Here is a 12776-nt window from a genome sequence, read left to right as displayed (position 1 = left end):
ATCTTAAATTTAAAACTGCCTCAGTTGACAAACAGTTTACTTGACTAACTCCAAATTTCACAAGCACTATCCCTGTCACTGTATCAGTACAACTCACTCTTTAAAAAAACCTAAACCAACATGGCTGTCTGACGCATTTTTTAAATTTTTTTTACAAACCTTTTGAAATCTTTTTTTTGGGAACCGATGAAGTGATTGATCTGACATTTAGCATATATCATCATCAACAAAACCCGCTTCAGGTTTGCGAAGCAGAAGTTGCTGCAATAAATTTTACTATCAAACTGGCTGCCACCAAATTAACCAAAATGTGCACCAAACAACAAACTGCTTCTGCTTTAAAACCATTTAACCAACTTACACCCAACTTGGTGGCCATCATCCTGGTGACCATAGAATTCAAATATGGCAACATGGTGGTATTTTTTTTAAACAAGATGGCTGCCAGACCTACATTTTAATTTAAAACTTCTTCAGTTTAAATACAGTTTACTGGATTAACTCGAAACCTAAAAAACATTATGTTTGTGTCAGTACAATTGAATTTTTCAGAAATGGTGTTTGTGCATGAACCAAGATGGCTGCCTGATCCATTTTTTGGAAAAAACTTTCAAAATCTTCTTCTGGAGAACTGGTGAAGTTACTGATTTCAGACTAATATCAAGAACTAATCCCGCTTCTTCCAGTAATTGCTTAAGTGTTTGGTACTGGTACTGGGGCTTGGGGGCTGTAAAACTGCCTGGAAGTTCTAGTTATTATTATTATTTTTTATATATATATATATATATATATATATATATATATATATATATATATATATATATATATATATATATATATATATATATATATATTAAAACAAAGGCACCTTAGTAAATTATCCTACAGATTGATCAGTCACCTGTTTGCACCTTGTTACTGATCCACTACTGTACTGTGTGCTGAGAAACTGACACTGACAGCACCAGACGGGATGACAGAGGAAAAAAATTCTCTCAGCGTGTCACCTTACCGACCACGAAGCTCTGCCTGAAATTGACACTGACACAAATAACATTTTTATTTTATTGTTCATGACCTGTGTTGCCATTTCCAAAAATGCTGGCTGGTCTGTTGAGTTGGGGATTACAGCCTGTGAGTGATGAAATAACTGTCAATTACTATCTACAGTAATTAATGTACTGTAGCTATCAAGATGAAATTGTTAGCTAGGTGGCTGCATTAAAAAAAAAAAAAAAAAGCAATGGGAGAAAACTGCTTCAGTATAGTAAGAATCTGCCAGATCTCACGGACGCTGAATTTACTAGGTTGGATACTAATGAGAACATAAATAGAAAAGAAAATGTAGATCTTTTTAAGAAAACTGGGAGGCTTTGTATCAATGAATTTGAATATTTGGAGGATCGTCTTTTGGTTTGTCAGAGCCGCCAGTGAATGTGTTACTTTTGAAATAATAGTTCTGGTTGTGTGCCTGTGACAGGATGGCTGATGTGGTGATGTGTGTGACATCAGGTTCCAGGAAAGCAGTACACAAAAGGCAGGAATGCTCAGCAAAAACTGTGTGGCTGTGCAGTGTTTTATTAAACAAAATAAAACGGCACAAGGACCAAACAAAACAGAGCTACACTACAGAAAATAAACAGAACGAATACCTCAACAAAACAAAGGCAGCAGTTGTTGTCTCACAATGCTGTCTAGTTCCTTTAAACTCTCCCAACTCTTTCTCTGTTTCTTATAACTCCAACTAACGCTAATGAGCCTGGAGCTGGGATTATATAGCAGGTGGTTAGGAGTTAATTGCACAATTGACAATCAATAAACTCCATCCTAGCCAACACTAATACAACTACATTTTAACTAATAAATAGCTGGTTTTCAAACAGCAGAAATACAAAATACAGTAATACAAACAATAATAACAATAAATTATAGTACAAATAATAATGCAATGCCCAAATACGAACACAGAATATAGGGGGCAGGCAACCTGTCACATTTGCCCTACGGCCACCTACCCCCATAAAGTCCCAAATGTCTTTGTTAAACTGATGAGTTGGGGATGGAGGCTGTCTTGGGCCCACAAGCAACAATAGTCTGGTGACCCCGGGTAGTGGCAATCCACTAATGATCCCAGGCAAAGGCAGGCCAGCAACATCACGGAACACTGATGCAAGGCAGGCAGCAACTACGGGCGATGGTGCGGAGCTGGCGGCACCCCAAAGCAGTGGGCATAGGCAGCATCCCCAGGCAGTGGCGCGCAGACGGCATCCCCAGGTGATGCAGAGCCGGCGACCCCAGGCTATCCGTCCTCGGTCAGCAGTGGAGAGAGGTGACGTTGGAGTTGGCCCTTTCAGGTTTTGGCAGAACCTAGCATTTCTCGGTTAGTGCATCACCTCCCTGGTTCTTCTCTAAGGGTGGAGGGATAGGCAGCTCTGACATCTCTCCTTCTGGTGGTGGAGGCAGAAACTGTTTTCTCACCTCTCCTACTGGTAGCTCCTACGCTACTCCCTCTGAGGGTGATGACCAAGACAGCAGGGTGCCATAACCTGGTGATGCCAACATAGACAACAAGACGTTCTTTCCGAACATTGGGAACCTCATGACGTCCTTCCCATGCGACAGCGACAGGAACCTCAAGACTTCTTCCCCAGGCACTGGCAGTGTAACCTTCAGGACCTCTCTCTCGGCCAATGATTGGCCCAGCAACCGGTCTCCTCCTGGCGGTGAAGACAAGAATAACTGGCAGTCTCCACCGGGCAGTGGATACAGGCACGGCAGGCAGTCTTCACCTGCCAGCGGACACAGGCATGGCAGGCAGTCTTCACCTGCCGATAGCGATAAACACAGCAGACAGCTTTCCCTCAGTGCTGGAGACTGCTGGGCTTTTCCCTCAGGCACTGGAGACTGGGGTGGTTCCTTCTTCAGCACTGGATGCTGAGGCTTTTTCCCTCCTGGGCACTGGTTGCACTGGTCCTCTCCTCTGGGCACAGTGGCACCACAGACACTTTCCCTCTGGGCACTGGACTCATTAGCTCCTTCCTTGTGGGCACTGGACACACTGGCTCCTTCTTCGGGCGTGGCAACTCGGGCTTCCTCTTCTTGAACACTGGACACTTGGGCTCATCCCTCGTGGGCTCTGTAGTAAGCACGGCACCGCCCGATAAAACTGGAAATGGTGGAGCCCCTCCCATGTCTGCAGCCAGGTAATTAAACAGCATGGCTGCAATGTCCTGGAAGGACTCTGGGTGGTGCTGCTTCTCCCAAGCTTCCCACCATTTACCATCTCGAGCTCACAGGACATTAATCGCCACTGGGAGGTCCCTCTTCATGTCCGCCTCTAGTTCCACCAGCCAATCCCAAATCTGTCGTGAGGTCAGCTGCTCTGGCAGCACCGGTGGCACTTTTCCCTGCGCTGGGGCTACACCTTCTGGCCGGGTGCTGCATCTAGTGAGACGTGTCAGGGCTCACCCTTCAGGCAAACCCAGCAAACTTCACCCTGTTGCTGCTGCTTCTGCTGCTGCTTTCATCCCGTTATTCTTCAAAAGCAAAACTCATTAGTTTAAAAAGAAACACCTGCGACTTTCAGTTTTGTTCTGTTCTCCCCCAAGAATGTTTGTTTATTTACCAAATACTAACAACGCATCAAGATACTACCAAATTGATGATACAATTAAAACAATAAAGCCTTTCATAAATTAAAAGATTTCCTTCTAGGGTAGTGGTTCTCAAACTTTTTGGACCTCGCCCCCTCTTCCTATTGTCTGTGGTACTTACTGTAATTAATTATTTGTTTGGTTCTACTGGAAAGAGTGGTACCCACAAAACCGAACACGTCCTCATGTTAATACTTATCAAAATACTGTCACAGGTTACATTTATAGATGTGTGGGGAAAAAAAAGTTCTGACAAAGTTTCGTGGCAACTAGGCTTGTTTCAAGTGTATCCCACGTGAATTATTAAAGGTCTTTTCACATTATGGCACAAATAAAAAAGTCTGTTTGTATTTTGGAATACTCTGCCTCTATCTCTCTGTGTTCTGTCAAAGATGTTGTTTGGTTCTGTTGTCTTGAGTAACAATCACAACTTCCTGTTGCTGTTGTCGGTGCCTGTTTGACGCTGACAATGGGGGTGTCGCCCATGAGTGTACATGGCAAACGTGAGCCATCTCAGGGACCGCTGTGTTGACAGTAGACTCTGGAGCAGGCTGCTTTTAGGACAGCTGAACCTGGGACTGCTGCGTTTACACCAGAAAAAAAGACCTATGCCATCTCAGAGTCAGCTTTAAAGTGGCTGGTGTAAACAGGTACATAAGGCTTGTTAATTTTCTTTCTTTCCACAAAGTCACATTTGGAGAGTTCTAAAATTGCTGTTGCTGTTATTGGAATGCGGGAAAATATGAAAACACGTAGATGAAGGCAACAAACAGTGCTTAGAATCCTGTCTCGTTGTCATGGGAACAGTCTACTGTTGGTATATAACAAAGAAAAAGTGTGTCTCTTCATATGTATATCTATGTACAGAGAGATTGTTCAAAACTACTATATGGCATATAGTTTAAACATTCATAAAATCTACCAAAATGCACATGCCTGGAGTTTATTACCCTTTGTGTTAACAATAGTTGAGTATTTGATGGATGGGATGCAACATTTTGGGCTTGTGCATTTCAGGAACGCATGAAGAGAAAAGCTAGCGCGAGCTAGCTTCCCAATGTAAGCATTCCTGAAGTTTTCGATGGGACGGTTATTAGAGGTGGGGTTAAGTTTTAATGATAAAACCTTATGTGATTACAATTGTAAGTTTTGCTTCAGTTATTTTCAGTCTAACCACCAGGCCACTCTGATCTCAATATTTATTGCTTCTGTTTTATTGTGATGGCCTTGAAGGATTCTTAGTAAAAAAAAAAAAAAAAAAAAAAAAAAAATATCAAGGTTATAAATGATTCAGCTAACTATGTTTGACATTGAGAGCGTGTTTAGGTGGGTCCAATTAATCGTGATAGTCTGCATTACATTACAGAAGGTTATCAAGCTGAGGAGGACAACGACCCTCCCATTGTTTTTTTTTTAAATGCAGCATATTCTGAGTACTGACTGGGTGAGCTCAACTTTGGATTCAGAGTTGTTTGGGAACAGTGAGGCAAGCCAAATAAGCTGGCTTTGCTCAAGTCTTTTTGCCAAAAAATAGTTCAGTTTTCATGAAGTACTAAATAAGTGAAACTGAAGCTTTTAACACTTTGTTCTCGTTTTAAAACATTGGAATTTTTCTTTAGAAAAGAATCATTTTTGACAAGTGAAGAATTTGCTGCTTTGTATCCTGTGCTGCACTGCTGCGAGGTTCATTTCACTAAGGAAGCAGTAAATAAAACCTCCCATAAAAGAGCACTCATTGATTTTTATGTATATTCATCTCATTACATTTTTTGTCTGTTTGTATGTCTTCTGTTTTTCCAATCCACTCACTTGCTCGACGTCAGACAGTGTCTCACCACAGTACATCAGGTGTGGGTAACTAGCCATTTGGAATTCAAAATATAAGTTGGGAAATGACTGCCGAAACTAGCACTAGAATTCGATTGCACCCGTCAACTCTCAGGAGCAGCAAGCTGACAATTTGAGCTTCTTTAAAACGGCACAAATGAGCCATGTGTATGTACTCTACTAGGTACTGTACAAGGGCTATTGAAACATAAATACAGAAGGTTTCTGAACAGTCATACAATAAACTATCGTGTATGTGTTCAGTCAAGATACCACGCATCTGATTCCCTTTATGTAAGCAACATAATTGGTTTGTTTAACCCTTTCCTTCCATTCACAAGTCTTCTGTGTATGCTATGTTTACTAGATACACTGTTTTAAAACATGGGTTTTAGTGGCCCATTATGAATGAAAAAGTTGATCTCTTTCTTGTTTATTTCAAATGTATTTTTTTTTTTGACTGTTGACTTGACTGAGATTTTTGTCAACTTTTATTAGCACCCAAAATAAAGGTTTTGTTGACAGGACTTTGCAAAGTGCTGCTACATAGTTGCTAACAGCATAAATTTAGAGTTTTTGTCTGTTTGTGTATTTTTGCATTATCCAAGCTGCTTCTCTGTCGTTTTATTTAATATTGAAAGGTTCTTCAGGGTACTACATCCTCCTTAGGATTACTTTAGTTGCCAACTACTGTACCGGACACAATTCTATATGAAATCAAGTGTTAAAAACAGCAGCAAGCAAAGTGTTTCCACTCAAGAAATTGATTAGTAGAGTGTTCTTATTTTTAAATAGTATGCTTGTGTTATTGTGACACAAATTAATTAAAAAAAACACTGTACATTGCAGTAGCCATGACATAACTATTAATCAAACAATACGGTAACAATCTGAGATGTCATTTTGAAAATGTTTGAAATTCACATTTCATCCACAGTACGTGGTTGCAGCTGAGAAAGAGATGATAACTAGATTGTTTTTTGTAACCTTTGATAACATCTTGCTGACGATTGTATTTTGTATAAATACAGTAATTTAAAAAAGGAAATTATCTATTAGATTAGATTGATGCTGAGTAATGCTTATGCTTGCTTTTTATGAACTGTGACTCCTTTGTCATAACTACAGGTAACCTGTATAATTGCCAGGTAGTAAACACAATAGCTGTAATAGCTGTTTATTTTATGCTATTTATTTACCTCTCTTGCAAAGAATGTAATATTCTGACAAACACACCGCCAATATACAGGACCCAGGTTTGTGTCTGCCACTGTTGGTTCAATGGGCAATTGTTACAGAGGCATTATTGATAAAGGATACACACTTTCAGTCCACTGCAGTGTGACCACATTTTTGTTTCCAGGCCAGGAACATCGTGTTCTACTCTGTCCGCTGCATGACGTTGTCTCCTGGCATGCATCCAAGCAGTATCGAGTTCATTCAACTAAGACTGAGCGTGGGCTGCCTGAGTTAGGAATGCTGAACTTGTCTTCACATGACAAGGAGTCGGTCCCATGGATTGTTCCAGAGAAACTAGTTTGAATTGGTCTTGTCAGCTGCACTATGCAAGTGATGATGCACCTTTTAATAGGCTGAACTGACCTCAAATTATGTTTAATCCAATGCTAACTTATTCTAAAGACACTGATCAGTACTAGATAAAAAATTAAATAAACAGGCGTGTGTGTGTGTGTGCTCACATTTTGCCTAAAAGCATGTGTTATGTTCTGCCCTTTCTCTTAATAAACTGTGTACCTACAACTTCGAATGCTTGCTTCACAGACATACACTTTATATTTAACACATATTTAATTGTCACTCTATGTAAAACATAAATTATTAGAATAAAATTAATAAAATGAAATGCATCATATTACACATTTTTATAGAGTACATACGTATACAAATCTACATTAACACTGGTAATGTCCATTATAATAATGTTTGTTTGCCATACTATTTTCTTTTTTACAAGCTGAGATATACAGTAATTTATTATAGTCAGAAACAAATACGCCATATCAACATTTGATTACTCGGGATTAAGGTGCAACCCAGATCTAAAATTAAAACCACAGTGTACCACAAGCCTTACCAATTTCAGATGTTTCCTCTGAGCAAATACTGAAAGTAAACGTCACAACTGTACACAGTACTAACTGTGCCTACTTGTGTGTGCTGCACTTCTATGATAATGTATATCAGTTTGGTTTGAGTGTCTATTCTCTGAAGGGCATAGTTTTTTTTTTATTTACCATTTGGATTCTGATCTTGGTAGACCCCTATACCTAAACAGACTTTGACCAAGTCAATACTTGATGGTGGCTCATCATCTCCAAGAACAGTTTTTTTGCTAACAGTCACTAACAGCTAACACCCACCAACAAATCAAGTGAAAAAAGAAAAGAAAAATTATCTGTGTGTAGGTTTATGGTTTACCGTGCTTGCACATGGTAGGAGAAGTAAAAAATGTGAAACTATTGCAGAGCCGTAGGGAACTTAATGAAAATGCATAGATTGGTACTTGGTGTGTCCATCGGTTACAGTAGAGTATTTGCATATATTCCCTTACGTAGGAAATTACCCAGAAAAAGTGAGCTATAATAGGGAAAGTTTACCTACGTGAACAGAAGATCTCCTGTATTGTGCAAATGCTTCTCAATGCTATTATTTTACAGTCATTATGGTTAATAGCGTTCATGTTTGGATGTGTTATAACAATCAAGAGTCTATATGATTTAACCCATGTATTCTGAATACAAAACAGCAAATTTATGTTTTGAACAAAAACTGGATATACACATACTTGTGTGTATTATTGTCCAGCAACATTGCCAATTACTTTTTCTATTTTAAATATTAGCCTTTTTTGCTTCCTCTGATACAGAGATTTTGGAGTATTCTACAGATGGGGAAGGTATAGCGAGCAGGTCCCTGACTGCTGTTAGTTCACCCCGGAAGATTCTGCCAAAAAGAAGGTTGGTCCTGCAGGACTTTCCATTGGTCTTTTTATTATTTAAATGTATTTTGATTGTTTAATTGTAGTGAAGTCCATATGAAATAATATTATTCTTCACTTCTATACAAGCATGCTAAAATATACAACCATAAGACTCACTGAGTAACCCTTGTTAACCCTTCTGAAATTAACTCACAGTTGCATCAGTCATCCATTCTTGGGAAGTATGCATTATGTACTAGGTAAAAAGTCATAGACATACTGGGGGAAGAGTCGTTTATTGCTTGTTTTGCCCCACCCAGATCCCTTATTTATTGGTAACTCTGAATAGAAACTCTTCAATAAAAGGCAAAATATTGTAATGACGAAGCATTCTCACAAGTGCAGTGGTACCCCAAATATCATCTGTTTATTACCAATGCTAAATGTTCGAGAGGGAGCTCTTTATTAAAAGTCTCCCTGTGACCATTGCAAAGACACACTGAATGGGTTTAAACAGAGCACTGATCTCTCACCCAACCTTTCTGATAGCACGTGGATGACTGGGCTACCACTGCATTTGCAGTTGAGGTCATCTGCTAATTAAAATATGTTGCCTATTTTTGAAGAGGGGATGAACAAGGGGTCTGAATGGGGTAAGACTGGTAACAAGTGACGTGACCAGAGCCATTCTGCATTTATTAATCTGTCCCATGGCTTTTTTTTTTTTATACATAAAAAGAAAGTAAGACTCTGCATAAACTAATTTGGCTTAATTAATTCTCATTTAATGGAGTATATTATAATTGACTAATACTGTATATTTCTTAAAAATGTTGGTTGTACAGCACGTTCATAGTGGAAACATGTGAGACGTATTCTGCTGACTGTGCAGTTGGCTGACCAGCATGTTTAACTGTATGCTCTAGAAGAGAGGGTTTAACTACAGTGCATATTAATTACACAGCAACATTCATATTTAAAAGTGGTACAAATGTATGCATAATAGTATTTGAATAACTCTGAACTGTACCTTTGTTTTAACAGGATCATATTATGACATGGTAAAGTGGAGTTACACATGAGTAAAAACAATGCCCACTAATAATGAGCTGAAATGACATGTATTGTCATACATGGACCAAACATGAGCAAAATAATTATCTCCTTTTTTTCTTCAACATTACTCTGTTTACATTACTAAATGTGGGTTTAAAGTTCTTAACAAGACAAAATGTGATAACACCTATACAACTAGAAATACATAAATCTCATCATTTAAAAAAAGTAATAAATGAAATACAATTCTACCAAGCCCATATACTGAAGTACCTTTTGTGCCAGTCTGAGACTGATACATTTACCATCAAAGCAGTAGGAGTTTTAATTTTGGCAGGGATACCTGGCCTTTGTGTTTTCAAACCAGATTGACCCTGCAAGTTTCACATTATGTCTGCTTTGAAAATGAGTTACAGTGAGTGTTCTATAAAAAGAATATGAATGTAGAAATACAAATAATAATAATTAACAAAAATTAATTGCCTTCAAATTTCCCTTTACATTAAGGTGTATGGTGCACATACAGTAAGCATTGTCTCCCACATGATAAAAGCAAACAGATTTTTTCTTTAAATGTTTTTGCATTTACATAAAAGAAATTGTGCTAAACAGAGTTTTGCATTAGTGATGGGGAAAACAGCGTAATATTAAGATACCTGAAAAACAGTGATACATCATAAAATCATTTCAATTCATGACCTGTATATTTACAGTACAGTATGTCATCACAGAGTGCCAGGTGCTTATTTGTGTATCAGTATAAACCTTAATATGAAGGTGCCACTAATTAAAACCACCGCAGAATAACACAGAATGTGACACATTTCTTTTCATGCTGTTACTTTTCTGTTGCTGTTATAATGATATATATATATATATATATATATATATATATATATATATATATATATATATATATATATATATATATATATATATAACATTACATGGCTACCCTAAATTTTGCATTGTATTGCATTTTTTTCTACACCATTACTGGAACCACAAAATGTTTTTTGTTTGCCCTAATATGTTTTCATAAACCTGTTGACTTCTTGATGGAAAGTTTACTTTCGTTAGCCTGTGACGTGTTGTACATGGTAATGTCAAGAGACCAAAAGAATTACACAGTCTACAAAGTCTAAAAATAGTTCCAAGTCCAGTGAGTTCATCTGGACTATTGATTGAGGATGGGGTATCAGTAAATCATTGCACATTTCTAAATAAACAGTGGATTACTGAAAGTCACTGTGATCAACTAGAAACCCTTATCTTAAAGAATGAGGGCAAATGCTGCACATATTAACTCTTAACCCTAAATTGTTGCATAGGATTGTAAAAGAAAACAAGGTACTGTTTGGGGTCCCCGTTTTGTCTATTAAGCAGAGCTGGCAGGGAACTTACAGGCACACATGCTCTCCTGAACATTGTGTGAATGTACCAACATCTCTGGGTACTTTGTTATTTTGGTAGTGGCCTTAACCTCTCTATCTATATAATACAGTGCTTATTCAATGTATTTGTTATCCACCAAAGCATTACAGGATGAAGACATTTGCTGCAGTCGAGGAGCAGACAACATCTGAAGAGTCTCGTCTATTATTCAACCCCTCATCACCTTCACCTGTGACTATCAAAGAAATAGAAATTCTGTAAGAAATAAACAAATAAATACATACTTAATAATACTTAGGAACAAGAACAAGTGTGATAGGAAATTAAGTTAAGTTTTTTTGTTTTTTTTTTTAATGTAGGAAAAGGGATTCAAGACACTTTTGTCATTATTATTAGTGGTATTATTATTATGTGGGTAAGGAGATTCATGTCACTTTTGAAATTGTAGAAATGTGACTTCCAAAGTTGCTTTTGTCCTCTGTGGTTTTGTCTTTGGCAGAAACCCCATACATAATGCCTTCAAGATCCAGACCCGGTAGTGGAGTACAGTTGACAGCCCCGGCACCAGTAATAATAGGACGATGTAGTATATCAATCAATCAAGCAATCAATATTTATTTTATATAGCGCCTTTCATAGTGGACCACCATCACAAAGTGCTTTACAAGATAGTGAAGAACAATGCATAATACATAAAATACAGGGACATACAGGGCATAGTACATTAAATACAACATTAAAAACAATTCAAATACATTAAATACAGGCATAATACATTTAATAAAAGGCTAGGATGTGAATTCTAAACATTGTGGATGCGTGTGTCAAGCAGAATTATGCACATAAGATGGAGTGAAAAACCTGTGATCATCTGGTAAAGATCCTAGCAGTGGCATTTTTAACCAGCTGCAGTCTGTTTATGGCATGTGACAGAAGACCACTGTAGAGAGAGTTGCAGTAGTCAATTCGAGAGGAGATGAATGCACGACAGAGTATCTCTTCATCTAGGAGGGAAAGGTAGGGACGGAGCTTTGAGATGTTTCAGAAGTGATAGAAGGAGGATTTGACTACAGAGGAGATTTGGGCTTCAAAGGAGAGGTTATTACCCAGAAGTACACCAAGGCTTCGTACAGTAGGGGAAGGCAGCAACAGACAGTTTCCGAGGTTCAAGGCAACAATATTGAGATTATTGAGTTAACCTCTCAGTATCTATATCGTTCAGAAGTTCGTAATATTTACAAACTTTACGACTCTGTCCACTTTCTTCATTTTGATCTTTGTATTTTCTATATTCAAATCCCCCCCCTGCCCCACGGCATTTCTTTCTATTTTGCTACTTCTTAATATCTCAGAGATATTCCTAACTGCAGTGTTCAGTTGCTTTTGGATGTTAGATTCGCCCCATAATTTTATCAACACTTTTTTTTTTCGTAATCCTCCGAAGGAGCTGTTTGTGTGTTAACCACCATACTGGTGATTTTCTTGTGATATAACTCACAACCACTCATGACAAACTCAGAGGCATTGTTGTGCCAGCATCAGATAGGAATGATTGCTGACGTGGCACGGCGTGGCTTTTTAAAAAATTGTGGCAACAATGTAGCATGCTTCTATAAGAGTAACAGCACCGTGGCAGCACGGTACTACAGTGTCGGAAACACAGTACAAGTCGTGGGCAAGGTGGCTGAAACACTTCCTGTCTGGATTAGCTAAATGTGTTAATGCTTATGTCGCACTCATAAGAAACAGGTTTAGCAAGAGATATGTCTGAACAGATTTCATCCCTTCTTCTTGCAGATCAACAAATAACTGCTTCTACATTGTGGCATCTACACTGTTTGGTTTTAATAAATAGGACTCCAGCTCTTTCCCCAGTAAATTTATTGTACCTTTAACCCCTTTTA

The 12776-nt window shown here is 38.3% G+C and overlaps 1 long non-coding RNA gene across 1 annotated transcript; it reads left to right on the top strand.

The window, feature by feature from the left end:
- Positions 1-1907: 1907 nt before the first annotated feature.
- LOC121313475 lies at positions 1908-11123 on the top strand. Its single transcript, XR_005949994.1, has 3 exons — positions 1908-4303; positions 8368-8458; positions 11014-11123. It is a non-coding gene; the product is annotated as an uncharacterized LOC121313475 (long non-coding RNA).
- Positions 11124-12776: the final 1653 nt, after the last annotated feature.

This window comes from Polyodon spathula, chromosome 3 (genome assembly GCF_017654505.1).
Source record: "Polyodon spathula isolate WHYD16114869_AA chromosome 3, ASM1765450v1, whole genome shotgun sequence".
Taxonomy (NCBI): domain Eukaryota; kingdom Metazoa; phylum Chordata; class Actinopteri; order Acipenseriformes; family Polyodontidae; genus Polyodon; species Polyodon spathula.
Note: the sequence above shows the minus strand (reverse complement) of the source record. Positions and strands in the feature narration are given on the sequence as shown.